The 14626-nt window shown below is 53.4% G+C and overlaps 1 protein-coding gene across 1 annotated transcript in view; it reads right to left on the bottom strand.

Annotated features, from left to right (window-relative positions):
- LOC141172635 (myelin protein zero-like protein 2) overlaps positions 1-14626 on the bottom strand; it is a 50128-nt gene that overhangs the window by 34210 nt on the left and 1292 nt on the right. The window lies entirely within an intron of this gene.

The following is a 14626-nucleotide window of genomic DNA, read 5'->3' as shown; positions in this document are numbered from 1 at the left end:
TAGGAAGCCTGCCTGATCTGGTGGTTTGGTCAGAAACCAAGGGGAAGCGGGCACTACCCACGGTCACAGCGGTCATAGCCGCTGTCACCAGGAGTGGGAGCACCGGAGCCCAAGGAGCCTCGCAAAGGTCCGAAGGCTTCCCCATTTCTGACCAAGTGGCAGCTGGGTCAGACAGCGGCCAGGAGACATGTCCGGAGGTGCTGACGGAAGATGTGGCAGTTTCTTCGATTCTTGCCCCATCGAGTCAGGAGTTTTGGGCTGCGTTGGAAGCCGACGACAGCCTGAAAGCGCTCAAGGAGCGGGCGGCACAGCCTCCCTAGGACTCAGACGGCGAGCATGTGGTCTGGGACCAGGGACGGCTGTACCGGATGACGGTCCAGCAGGGTTCACCGGAGGCGTGGCCCAGCGACCGACAGTTAGTGGTACCTTATCCGTTCAGGGCGGAATTGTTGCGGCTCGCACACGAGATTCCGATGGCTGGACACCTGGGGATCGCTAAAACCAAGGCCAGGATAGCTCAGCATTTCTAGTGGCCTGGGAAGGAGCCGAGGCGACGGCCTACTGCAAGTCGTGTGTCACCTGTCAGAGGGTGGGGAAGTCGGGGGGGCGCTCCAAAGCCCCACTGATACCTCTGCCAATCATTGGAGAGCCTTTCTCGAGGGTGGCTGTGGATCTCGTGGGACCCCTGCCCACTGGCCCCCTGCGGGAAACGCTTCATACTGACTGTAGTAGACTATGCCACCCGTTACCCGGAAGCGGTAGTTTTGTCGTCCACTAAGGCCGACAAAGTGGCAACCGCCTTATTGGAGATCTTCTCCAGAGTAGGATTTCCCCAAATACAGGTGCAACACCTGGTGGCCAGCCCGTATCACCCACAAACTAATGGCCTGTGTGAGCGGTTCAATGGCACCTTGAAACAGATGCTTAAGATGTTCGCCGACTCCTACGGGAGCGACTGGGAACGTCTTCTCCCGCACCTGCTATTTGCTTACTGGGAGGCTCCGCAGGCCTCAACGGGGTTCTCCCCCTTTGAGCTCCTGTACGGGCGACGTGTACGGGGACCCCTGGCTCTGGTGAAGGAAGCATGGGAAGGGGATTTAGCCTCCTCGGAGGTGTCGGTCATCGAGTATGTCGTGCGCCACCGGGACAGGATGATGGCCTTGGCAAAGCTGGTGCAGGACAATATGGCCCAGGCCCAGGCTGACCAGAAGCGGTGGTACGACCAGAATGCTTGTGAGAGGACCTACCAGGTGGGTCAAAAAGTGTGGGTACTGGTCCCCTTACCACAGAACAAGCTTCAGACAGCCTGGGAAGGTCCATACCTCGTGCACCAGAAACTCAACGCCGTCACCTATCTGGTCACGCTGGACCACGCCCGTGGAAGGAGGAGTGCCTTCCACGTGAACATGATGAAGGCTCATCATGAGCGGGAAGCGTATGCCCAACTAGTGTGCAACCTTGCCGAGGAGGGAGAGGTAGAGACACTCCTGGATCTGCTCGCCCAAGCCAAGGCGGGTGGATCCATCGAGGATGTGAGGGTTGGTCACCAGCTCACTGAGGACCAATGGTCCCAGCTGGAGGCCACCCTGCACTCCTTCCGGGAGCTGTTCAGCAGCCTGCCCGGAAGGACTGAGATGGCTGTCCACGATGTGGTCACCGGCGATCACCTCCCGATCCGGCGTTCAGCATATCGGGTCTCTTTCGAGGTGCAGGAAAACCTGCGCCAATAGATAGACGAGATGCTGAAGCTGGGGGTGATCCAGGCATCCAACAGCGCTTGGGCCTCACCTGTAGTCCTCGTTCCTAAAAAGGACCGAACTACGCGGTTCTGCGTGGATAACCGGGGGCTCAACGCGGTGACGGTCCCCGATGCGTTTCCAATACCACGCATCGATGACCTGCTCGATCGTATGGCTGGGGCCAAGTACCTGACCATCATGAATCTGAGCTGGGGATACTGGCAGATTCCCCTGACCCCCGCGACAAGGGAACGCTCTGCCTTTATCACCCCTTTCGGACTATACGAGCCCACGGTGATGTCATTCGGCATGAGGAATGCCCCTGCCACTCTTCAGCGGATGGTCAATACGCTGCTTGAGTGACTTGGAGGGTACGCGGCTGCGTACCTGGACGATATTGCAGTCTTCAGTCCCACCTGGGAGGATCACCTAGAGCACCTGCGGCAGGTGCTCGGTCGGATCCACTGGGCAGGCTTGACCATAAAGCCGGAAAAGTGCCAGCTGGGCATGAGTGAGGTCCTCTACCTGGGTCACCGGGTAGGCGGGGGTGTTCTGAAGCCAGAACCTGGAAAAGTGGATGCCATCGTATCCTGGCCCACCCCCAGGACCAAAAAGCAGGTGCTGTCCTTCTTGGGGACTGCCAGGTACTACAGGAGGTTCGTTCCACACTATAGCACCTTGGCCAAGCCCCTGACGGACCTCACCAAGAAGAAGCTGCCTGTCGCAGTCGACTGGACTGTCGCCTGTGAGACAGCCTTCAGGGCACTCAAGATCGCCCTAAGTAGCTCCCCTGTACTTCAAGCTGCCGACTTCGACCGGCCGTTTGTGGTACAGATCGACACCAGTGACTTTGGCCTTGGTGCTGTGTTAAGTCAGGTCAACACGACAGGCCAGGAACATCCTGTCTTGTACCTGAGCAGGAAGCTACTGCCACGGGAGGTGGCCTACTCCAGGGTGGAAAAGGAATGCCTGGCAATTGTATGGGCCCTCCAGCGTCTGCAGCCCTACTTGTACGGGAGCCATTTCACCGTGGAGATGGACCACAACCCCCTCAGCTAGTTACACACGGTCTCTGGGTCGAATGGAAGGTTGCTACGCTGGAGCCTCACTCTACAGCACTATCACTTCTCCATTCGCCACAGAAGAGGCCGTGACAACGGTAACGCTGACGGGTTATCCCGGCAAGGGGAGGGTGCAGAAGGACGCATGGGAGAACACAGGAATTTGTTACCCCCTCGCGCCATCTTATAGGGGGAGGTGTCATGAAAGTTAGCCGCCGGCTGATGCGCTACTGGGTTTGTTCCTGACCCGATACAAGTCTATTAACGGACCGGGCTTGTATCAAACGAGAACTGGTGGCAGCATACCATCTGGGGGATTTGAGGAAGGCTGGCAGTGACGGTTGCAGGTGTGGATATATATTACTGGCGCAGCCAGGGAAATATATATACCGCCCTCGCTGCAGAGGGCCTCAAATACCCAGAGGGCTACAGGACGGCCTCTCCGGCGACCACTTACTCTAGGTGCAGTACCTTGACTGACCTGAGAGGAAAGGGGGCGCCAGAGAGTTGTGCCTGTATCGTGGCGTCACGGATTGGTGACGTGTAAGGGACAACACACCACCGTGTTTTCCCCCGCTGGTAGCAGCTTCCTGGCACTACTTACTCTAGGTGCAGTACCTTGACTCACCTGATAGGTAAGGGGGCGCCAGAGAGCTGCACCCACCAGCCGGCATTTCATCACAATCATATCATATCACAAACAGACCTGTCTCCCTTTTTAATTTTTGCGGACATTTGGTAAAAAAAAAAAATAATGGACGTGTGATCAGCCCCATTGACAATAGTGGGTAAGTGTGCTATTCATGAAAAACAGATCAAAACAAGTACGTGAAAAATGGACGTCACTCAGATGTATATGGATGGTATCCAGGGGCGTAACGACCGCGGCCACAGAGGTCACGACCACAACCAGGCCCGTGAGGGTGGGGAACCCGTTGATGACTGCACAAATTTCAGCTGTATGTGTGTCCTCGGACGCACATTCAGCTGAATTGTATTGCGGCACACAGACTCGTCGGGTCCGTGCGCAGCCGTACACGCTGCCGGCCAATCAGAGGCTAACAGCTGACGTCAGCGTGCATGTAACTGGGGGCGCATGGCAGTGACGTCAGGCGCTCCCGTCACTTGCACACTGAAGTCAGCTGCCGGCTTCAGAAGAAGACGCCATGCGGCGGGGGAGCGGAGGGAAGGTGAGTATTTTTTTCTATGCATTAAAGAACAGCAGCAGAACGGGGGTGTCATGAAAGTTAGCCGCCATCTTAGGCATTATATGTCATACCTGAAGATTTTCCCTATTGTCATTTCTAAAAATCCCTCACACAGCCCCTACCATGTCACAATTCTCCAGCCCCTGGTAAACAGAGCAACTCGCCCCCACCTCTGGAGATCAGTCTCAAGGAACTTCTTTGATGTGGTAAATAGATGAGCCAGCTCTGTTGTGTCCAAGCAGGACAGAGTCAGCTAGTCCCCAGGGGGGGAATTAACACCTTGATGTCACTCGAAACCAGAAGCAAACCATTTGTGCAAGCCTGCAAACCTCTCCATTGTCCCAAGGAACCATGTGCTTTCTTTGTGGAAAATGGGCACCAAAAGCTACAGATACACTATCAATTCATAACCACACGATACAAGTTAGGGAACCCGAATAAAATATATCATGTGGGGAAGGTGCCCGCGGACACAATCATGGGACTTATAAATCCATGAGGGGCCTGGAAAGCTAGATATTTAGAAGAACCATATACAAGGTCCCAGGGGACGCATGTTTAGAGTCAATGGCTTCCCCAGAAGAGTGGGATCACGACGAGACCTCTAGTGATACGATGAGATCACCCCAGGGAAAGTTATGGGTACTTTTCCCAAATGGAGCCAAAACTGGCATTGGTGGGGGGGGGGGGGGGGGGGGCGGGGCTTAGTAAACTGACATTACCAAGAGTAGGCGTGACAGGACTTTAGTATAGCCGACAGCCAGAAACCCCCTCAGTTTGGACCCAGGAGATGATGTGAACAACTCCTAACGTCGGGTCCAGGTCTCTGAGTGGGAGGCGCACCTTTGCCATGTGCTACTGAGGCCTGGATGACTGCAACTAAGCTTGAACCTGTGGGATAGCAAATCCTCCATTGCACCACAAGAACGGTAACTGATTTATCGTTGTTATTCCTGTGTTTTGTATTCCTAATTGTTATATCTCTTATTCTGGCCAAATACCGTTGTATAGCTAATAGTATAGCTTTGTAATCTAGTGTATTCTTATAATCGATTAAATCATAAATTAATCGTGGGCTGTATCCTTTACTCTGCATATACGAATCCATTGGTTCGGAAACGCTTGGCTGAAACGCTACTGGGTTGGTTCCTGACCCGATACAAGTCTATTAACGGACCGGGCTTGTATCAAACGAGAACTGGTGGCAGCATACCATCTGGGGGATTTGAGGAAGGCTGGCAGTAAAGGTTGGACGTGTGGATATATACAGTCATATGAAAAAGTTTGGGCACCCCTATTAATCTTAAGCTTAATGTTCTATAAAAATTGGTGTTTTTGCAACAGCTATTTCAGTTTGATATATGTAATAACTGTTGGATACAGTAATGTTTCTGCCTTGAAATGAGGTTCATTGTACTAACAGAAAATGTGCAATCTGCATTCAAACAAAATTTGACAGGTGCATAAGTATGGGCACCTCACCAGAAAAGTGACATTAATAGTTAGTAGATCCTCCTTTTGCAAAAATAACAGCCTCTAGTCGCTTCCTGTAGCTTTTAATGAGTTCCTGGATCCTGGATGAAGGTATTTTTGACCATTCCTCTTTACAAAACAATTCCAGTTCAGTTAAGTTTGATGGTCGCCGAGCATGGACAGCCCTCTTCAAATAATCCCACAGATGTTCAATGATATTCAGGTCTGGGGACTGGGATGGCCATTCCAGAACATTGTAGTTGTTCCTCTGCATGAATGCCTGAGTAGATTTGGAGCGGTGTTTTGGATCATTGTCTTGCTGAAAGATCCATCCACTTTGTAACTTCATATTTATCACTGATTCTTGAACACTATTGTCAAGAATATGCTGATACTGAGTGGAATCCATGCGTCCCTCAACTTTAACAAGATTCCCAGTTCCAGCATTGACCACACAGCCCCAAAGCATGATGGAACCTCCACCAAATTTTACTGTGGGTAGCAAGTGTTTTTCTTGGAATGCTGTGTTTTTTTGCCACCATGCATAACGCCTTTTTGTATGACCAAATAACTCAATCTTGATTTCATCAGTCCACAGCACCTTCTTCCAAAAAGAAATTGGCTTCTCCAAATGTGCTTTTGCATACCTCAGCCAACTCTGTTTGTGGCGTGCTTGCAGAAACGGCTTCTTTCGCATCACTCTCCCATACAGCTTCTCCTTGTGCAAAGTGCCTTGTATAGTTGACCGATGCACAGTGACACCATCTGCAGCAAGTTGATGCTGCAGCTCTCTGGAGTTGGTCTGAGGATTGTCCTTGACTGATCTCACCATTCTTCTTCTCTGCCTTTCTGATGTTTTTCTTGGCCTGCCACTTCTGGCCTTAACAAGAACTGTCCCTGTGTTCTTCCATTTCCTTACTATGTTCCTCACAGTGGAAACTGACAGGTTAAATCTCTGAGACAGCTTTTTGTATGCTTCCCCTGAACAACTATGTTGAATAATCTTTGTTTTCAGATCATTTGACAGTTGTTTTGAGGAGCACATGATGCCACTCTTCAGAGGAGATTCAAACAGGAGAACAACTTGCAAGTGGCCACTTTAAGTAGCTTTTCTCATGATTGCATACACCTGGCTATAAAGTTCAAAGCTCCATGAGGTTACAAAACCAAAAAAAGTGCTTTAGTAAGTCAGTAAAAAGTAGGTAGGAGTATTTAAAACAAGAAAATGATAAGGGTGCCCATACTTATGCACCTTTCAAATTTTGTTTGAATGCAGATTGCACATTTTCTGTTAGTACAATAAACCTCATTTCAAGGCAGAAACATTACTGTGTCCAACAGTTATTACATATATTAAACTGAAATAGCTGTTGCAAAAACACAAATTTTTATAAAACATTAAGCTTAAGATTAATAGGGGTGCCCAAACTTTTTCATATGACTGTATTACTGGCGCGGCCAGGGAAATATATATACCGCCCTCGCTGCAGAGGGCCTCAAATACCCAGAGGGCTACAGGACGGCCTCTCCGACGACCACTTACTCTAGGTGCAGTACCTTGACTGACCTGAGAGGAAAGAGGGCGCCAGAGAGTTGTGCCTGTATCGTGGCGTCACGGATTGGTGACGTGTAAGGGACAACACACCACCGTGTTTTCCCCCGCTGGTAGTAGCTTCCTGGCACTACTTACTCTAGGTGCAGTACCTTGACTCACCTGAGAGGTAAGGGGGCGCCAGAGAGCTGCACCCACCGGCCGGCATTTCATCACATTGGTGGTAGAGCAGTGGGATTGCAGAGTATAGTGTACGTGGGATCCCTACTCACAGACACTAAAGACTGCCAGTGGTAATTTCCACTGCTGGAGTCTTAAGGTCACCCCAACACTAGACGGTCAGAGTAAAAAAAATTATAACAAGGTGTGTGCAAACTCAGGGTTGCAGCGGTGTCAGTGACCCAAGGTTACCAAGATGGCGGAAGGCACCAGGAACAAGGTGAAGAAGAAGACCAATGCTTTGGTCGGTGAGCAGTTGGGGGAGGACAATGTTACTCATGGCGGGGAGGAGCTCAGCTCGGGCACCTCAAGGAGCCAGACCCCAGTACTCGGTCCCGCAGTGGACTGCCCACCACCTGCCCACCACAGCCTGTCCAGCATGGATGCCCTACTGCAATTGGCCCTGGCCAGTCAGCGGTCTGGGGACACCGCCACTTTTCGGCTCCTCATGGATGAACGCCGGCGAATAGAAGAGGCGGAGCGTGCAGAACGAGATGCGGAGCGCAAACATCAACTGGACCTGGCTCAGTGTGGATTCCTTCCAGCACCTCCAGCACAGCAGGAGGCGAAGACCTGTAAAGTCCGATCCGAGGACTTCCCCCTGCTTGAGAAAGATGGAGACCTGGACTCCTTTCTGTTGGCATTCGAAAGGACCTGCCTTCAACACCATCTGGCCCGGGATCAGTGGACAAGATACCTGACCCCCCGTTTGAGGGGTAAGTCCCTGGATGCCTTGGGGGACTTACCTGCCGGGGAGGTACAGGACTACGACAGCATCAAGCGGGCCCTGATCCTGCAGTACAACCTCACTCCGGAGTCGTACCGCCAGAAGTTCCAGAGCCTGCTGCGTGGCCCCAAGGACACCTGGACCGATCATATGCGGGCGCTGTTGAGAGCCGCAGAGCACTGGACCTCGGGTCTAGCGCTTACTACCCGCCAGGAGGTCCAGGAACTATTTGTCACGGAGCAGTTCTTGTGCAACTGCCCGGAGGACCTCTGACAGTTCCTCCGTGACCGAAAACCAACGGGGGCTTCTGCTACAGCCGCCCTGGCAGATAAGTATGCCAATAACAGGGCACCTGAGCCGAAGAAGTCTGCCAGCAGCACCTGGAGAGGGGGTAAGCCCAATCCTGCCCCTGTTTCCCCAGCCCCCAGAACACAAGGGGTGTATCCCCCTGTTGCCCTCTCCAGGCAAGGAACAGACGTAAGACGTTGTCATCATTGCAACAAGCCAGGACACTTTAGGGCTGAGTGTCCCCAGCACTAAAAGGCCCCATCCCAGTCCCAGAGAGCGCCCAATGTTCTGTGTGTGGGAGGGGGTGGTGGTAGGTCCCTGGACAATATCCAACCCATCACCATAGGCCGTTCTGCGGTCATGGGACTGCGGGACACTGGCGCTGAACGAACCCTTGTACAGCCTGAGGTGGTGTCCCTTCAAGACTTTGTACCGGGAAAGACCCTTTCCGTCTCCGGGATTGGAGGCGTGGAGCCGGCACTTCCCGTTGCCATGGTGTATTTGGATTGGGGTGCCGGGAGGGGGATGCGGGAGTAACACCAAATATTCCCGTAAAAGTTTTATTAGGGACCGACTTGGGGCGGCTAGTGTCGCAGTATGTACCCACTGAACCCCCAAGTTCGGCTCCCCCAGAATGTCTTGATTTATCTGCTTCTAACGCCAATAATGTTGTATGGAGTGTGTCTCCTGCGGACGAGGAGGGAGTGGAACCTGAGAGTAACACACACACAGACACAACACAAACAGGGTTGTTAGTGAGAGCAGGTGAGGAAGGTGAGGATGCCCCCAGAGGTGCTCAGCCAGCGCACAGGGACCTCTTGTTCTCCGGTGAGGGAGGAGGGGGGCAGGATCCTGTAGAGGGAGGCTCAGCGATGGAGAGGAAGGTTGCTACCGGCAGTGTAGGGCTTCCAGGAGAATCCAGGCCGCTGAGTCTAGGGCCTCTTCAGGGGGGAAAGCGAGCCATGGGGGGTGGGGGTGTCCCAGGAGAGGAACCGCCAGGTAAGACCGCAGAGCAGGAGTTCCCCACATCCGGGATGTCGACAGGCCTAGGAAGCCTGCCTGATCTGGTGGCTTGGTCAGAAACCGAGGGGAAACGGGCACTACCCACGGTCACAGCGGTCATAGCCGCTGTCACCAGGAGTGGGAGCGCCGGAGCCCTAAAGAGCCTCGCAAAGGTCCGAAGGCTTCCCCATTTCTGACCAAGTGGCAGCTGGGTCAGACAGCGGCCAGGAGACATGTCCGGAGGTGCTGACAGAAGATGTGGCAGTTTCTTCGATTCTTGCCCCATCGAGTCAGGAGTTTCGGGCTGCGTTGGAAGCCGACGACAGCCTGAAAGCGCTCAAGGAGCGGGCGGCACAGCCTCCCCAGGACTTAGACGGCGAGCATGTGGTCTGGGACCAGGGACGGCTGTATCGGATGACGGTCCAGCAGGGTTCACCGGAGGCGTGGCCCAGCGACCGACAGTTAGTGGTACCCTATCCGTTCAGGGCGGAATTGTTGCGGCTCGCACACGAGATTCCGATGGCCGGACACCTGGGGATTGCTAAAACCAAGGCCAGGATAGCTCAGCATTTCTACTGGCCTGGGATAGGAGCCGAGGCGACGGCCTACTGCAAGTCGTGTGTCACCTGTCAAAGGGTGGGGAAGTCGGGGCGGCGCTCCAAAGCCCCACTGATACCTCTGCCAATCATTGGAGAGCCTTTCTCGAGGTGGCTGAGGATGTCGTGGGACCCCTGCCCACTGCCCCCCGCGGGAAACGCTTCATACTGACTGTAGTAGACTATGCCACCCGGTACCCGGAAGCGGTAGTTTTGTCGTCCACTAAGGCCGACAAAGTGGCAACCGCCTTATTGGAGATCTTCTCCAGAGTAGGATTTCCCCAGGAAATGCTCACCGATCAGGGGACCCAGTTCATGTCGGAGCTGATGGAGTCCCTATGTAAGCAAATACAGGTGCAACACCTGGTGGCCAGCCCGTATCACCCACAGACTAATGGCCTGTGTGAGCGGTTCAATGGCACCTTGAAACAGATGCTTAAGATGTTCGCCGACTCCTACGGGAGCGACTGGGAACGTCTTCTCCCGCACCTACTATTTGCTTACTGGCAGGCTCCGCAGGCCTCAACGGGGTTCTCCCCCTTTGAGCTCCTGTACGGGCGAAGTGTACGGGGACCTCTGGCTCGGGTGAAGGAAGCATGGGAAGGGGATTTAGCCACCTCGGAGGTGTCGGTCTTCGAGTATGTCGTGTGCCACCGGGACAGGATGATGGCCTTGGCAAAGCTGGTGCAGGACAATATGGCCCAGGCCCAGGCTGACCAGAAGCGGTGGTACAACCAGAATGCTTGTGAGAGGACCTACCAGGTGGGTCAAAAAGTGTGGGTACTGGTCCCCGAACCACAGAACAAGCTTCAGACAGCCTGGGAAGGTCCATACCTCGTGCACCAGAAACTCAACGCCGTCACCTATCTGGTCACCCTGGACCACGCCCGTGGAATGAGGAAGGCCTTCCACGTGAACATGATGAAGGCTCATCATGAGCGGGAAGCGTATGCCCAACTAGTGTGCAACCTTGCCGAGGAGGGAGAGGTAGAGACCCTCCTGGATCTGCTCGCCCAAGCCAAGGCGGGTGGATCCATCGAGGATGTGAGGGTTGGTCACCAGCTCACGGAGGACCAATGGTCCCAGCTGGAGGCCACCCTGCACTCCTTCCGGGAGCTGTTCAGCAGCCTGCCCGGAAGGACTGAGATGGCTGTCCACGACGTGGTCACCGGCGATCACCCCCCGATCCGGCGTTCAGCATATCGGGTCTCTTTCGAGGTGCAGGAAAACCTGCGCCAAGAGATAGATGAGATGCTGAAGCTGGGGGTGATCCAGACATCCAACAGCGCTTGGGCCTCACCTGTAGTCCTCGTTCCTAAAAAGGACCGAACTACGCGGTTCTGCGTGGACTACCGGGGGCTCAACGCGGTGACGGTTCCCGATGCATTTCCCATACCACGCATCGATGACCTGCTCGATCGTATGGCTGGGGCCAAGTACCTGACCATCATGGATCTGAGCTGGGGTTACTGGCAGATTCCCCTGACCCCCGCGGCAAGGGAACGCTCTGCCTTTATCACCCCTTTCGGACTATACGAGTCCACGGTGATGTCATTCGGCATGAGGAATGCCCCTGCCACTCTTCAGCGGATGGTCAATACGCTGCTTGAGGGACTTGGAGGGTACGCGGCTGCGTACTTGGACGATATTGCAGTCTTCAGTCCCACCTGGGAGGATCACCTAGAGCACCTGCGACAGGTGCTCGGTTGGATCCACCGGGCAGGCTTGACCATCAAGCCGGAAAAGTGCCAGCTGGGCATGAGTGAGGTCCTCTACCTGGGTCACCGGGTAGGCGGGGGTGTTCTGAAGCCAGAACCTGGAAAAGTGGATGCCATCGCATCCTGGCCCACCCCCAGGACCAAAAAGCAGGTGCTGTCCTTCTTGGGGACTGCCGGGTACTACAGGAGGTTCGTTCCACACTATAGCACCTTGGCCAAGCCCCTGACGGACCTCACCACGAAGAAGCTGCCTGTCGCAGTCGACTGGACTGTCGCCTGCGAGACAGCCTTCAGGGCACTCAAGACCGCCCTAAGTAGCTCCCCTGTACTTTAAGCTGCCGACTTCGACCGGCAGTTTGTGGTACAGACCGACAGCAGTGACTTTGGCCTTGGTGCTGTGCTAAGTCAGGTCAACACGACAGGCCAGGAACATCCTGTCTTGTACCTGAGCAGGAAGCTACTGCCACGGGAGGTGGCCTACTCCACGGTGGAAAAGGAATGCCTGGCAATTGTATGGGCCCTGCAGCGTCTGCAGCCCTACTTGTACGGGAGCCATCTCACCGTGGAGATGGACCACAACCCCCTCAGCTGGTTACACACGGTCTGTGGGTCGAATGGAAGGTTGCTACGCTGGAGCCTCACTCTCCAGCAGTATCACTTCTCCATTCGCCACAGAAGAGGCCGTGACAACGGTAACGCTGACGGGTTATCCCGGCAAGGGGAGGGTGCAGAAGGACGCATGGGAGAACACAGGAATTTGTTAACCCCTCGCGCCATCTTATAGGGGGAGGTGTCATGAAAGTTAGCAGCCATCTTAGGTATGATACGTCATACCTGAAGATATTCCCTATTGTCATTTCTAAAAATCCCTCACACAGCTCCTACCATGTCACAATTCTCCAGCCCCTGGTAAACAGAGCAATTCGCCCCCACCTCTGGAGATCAGTGTCAAGAAACTTCTTTGATATGGTAAATAGATGGGCCAGCTCTGTTGTGTCCAAGCAGGACAGAGTCAGCTAGGCCCCAGGGGGGTAATTAACACCTTGATGTCACTTGAAACCAGAAGCAAACCATTTGTGCAAGCCTGCAAACCTCTCCATTGTCCCAAGGAACCATGTGCTTTCTTTGTGGAAAATGGCCACCAAAAGCTACAGATACACTATCAATTCATAACCACACGATACAAGTTAGGGAACCCGAATAAAATGTATCATGTGGGGAAGGTGCCCGCGGACACAATCATGGGACTTATAAATCCATGAGGGGCCTGGAAAGCTATATATTTAGAAAAACCATATACAAGGTCCCAGGGGAGGCATGTTTAGAGTCAATGGCTTCCCCAGAAGAGTGGAATCACGACGAGACCTCTGGTGATATGATGAGATCACCCCGGGGAAAGTTATGGGTACTTTTCTCAAATGGAGCCAAAACTGGCATTGGTAGGGGGGGGGGGGGGCTTAGTAAACTGACATCACCAAGAGTGGGCGTGACAGGACTTTAGTATAGCCGACAGCCAGAAACCCCCTCAGTTTGGACCCAGGAGATGATGTGAACAACTCCTAACGTCGGGTCCAGGTCTCTGAGTGGGAGGAGCACCTTTGCCATGTGCTACTGAGGCCTGGATGACTGCAACTAAGCTTGAACCTGTGGGATAGCAAATCATCCCTTGCACCACAAGAACGGTAACTGATTTATCGTTGTTATTCCTGTGTTTTGTATTTCTAATTGTTATATCTCTTATTCTGGCCAAATACCGTTGTATAGCCTTGTAATCTAGTGTATTCTTATAATCGATTAAATCATAAATTAATCGTGGGCTGTATCCTTTACTCTGCATATACGGATCCATTGGTCCGGAAACGCTTGGCTGAAGCGCTACTGGGTTGGTTTCTGACCCGATACAAGTCTATTAACGGACCGGGCTTGTATCAAACGAGAACTGGTGGCAGCATACCATCTGGGGGATTTGAGGAAGGCTGGCAGTGACGGTCGCAGGTGTGGATATATATTACTGGCGCAGCCAGGGAAATATATATACCGCCCTCGCTGCAGATGGCCTCAAATACCCAGAGGGCTACAGGACGGCCTCTCCGGCGACCACTTACTCTAGGTGCAGTACCTTGACTGACCTGAGAGGAAAGGGGGCGCCAGAGAGTTGTGCCTGTATCGTGGCGTCACGGATTGGTGACGTGTAAGGGACAACACACCACCGTGTTTTCCCCCGCTGGTAGCAGCTTCCTGGCACTACTTACTCTAGGTGCAGTACCTTGACTCACCTGAGAGGTAAGGGGGCACCAGAGAGCTGCACCCACCGGCCGGTATTTCATCACAATCATATCATATCACAAACAGACCTGTCTCCCTTTTTTATTTTTGCGGACATTTGGTAAAAAAAAATGGACGTGTGATCAGCCCCATAGACAATAGTGGGTAAGTGTGCTATTCATGAAAAACAGATCAAAACAAGTACGTGAAAAATGGACGTCACTCAGATGTATATGGATGGTATCCAGGGGCGTAACGACCGCGGCCACAGAGGTCACGACCGCAACCAGGCCCGTGAGGGTGGGGAACCCGTTGATGACTGCACAAATTTCAGCTGTATGTGTGTCCTCGGACGCACATTCAGCTGAAGTGTATTGCGGCACACAGACTCGTCGGGTCCGTGCGCAGCAGTACACGCTGCCGGCCAATCAGAGGCTAACAGCTGACTTCAGCGTGCATGTAACTGGGGGCGCATGGCAGTGACGTCAGGCGCTCCCGTCACTTGCACGCTGAAGTCAGTTGCCGGCTTCAGAAGAAGACGCCATGCGGCGGGGGAGCGGAGGGAAGGTGAGTATTTTTTTCTATGCATTAAAGAACAGCAGCAGAATGGGGGTTATATACCAGGATGGGGCCCAGGATAAGGGACATATATTCCAGGATAAGTGACATTTATTCCAGGATAAGGGACATATATGCCAGCATGGGGCCCAGGATAAGGGACATATATTCCAGGATAAGGGACATATATGCCAGCATGGGGCCCAGGATAAGGGACATA

The sequence above is a fragment of the Phyllobates terribilis genome, unplaced genomic scaffold, assembly GCF_046119375.1.
Source record: "Phyllobates terribilis strain yellow unplaced genomic scaffold, ASM4611937v1 Scaffold_12__6_contigs__length_324123572, whole genome shotgun sequence".
NCBI classification, from domain to species: Eukaryota; Metazoa; Chordata; class Amphibia; order Anura; family Dendrobatidae; genus Phyllobates; species Phyllobates terribilis.
The sequence above is the reverse complement of the archived record's forward strand: the minus strand, read 5'-3'. Positions and strand labels throughout refer to the sequence as shown.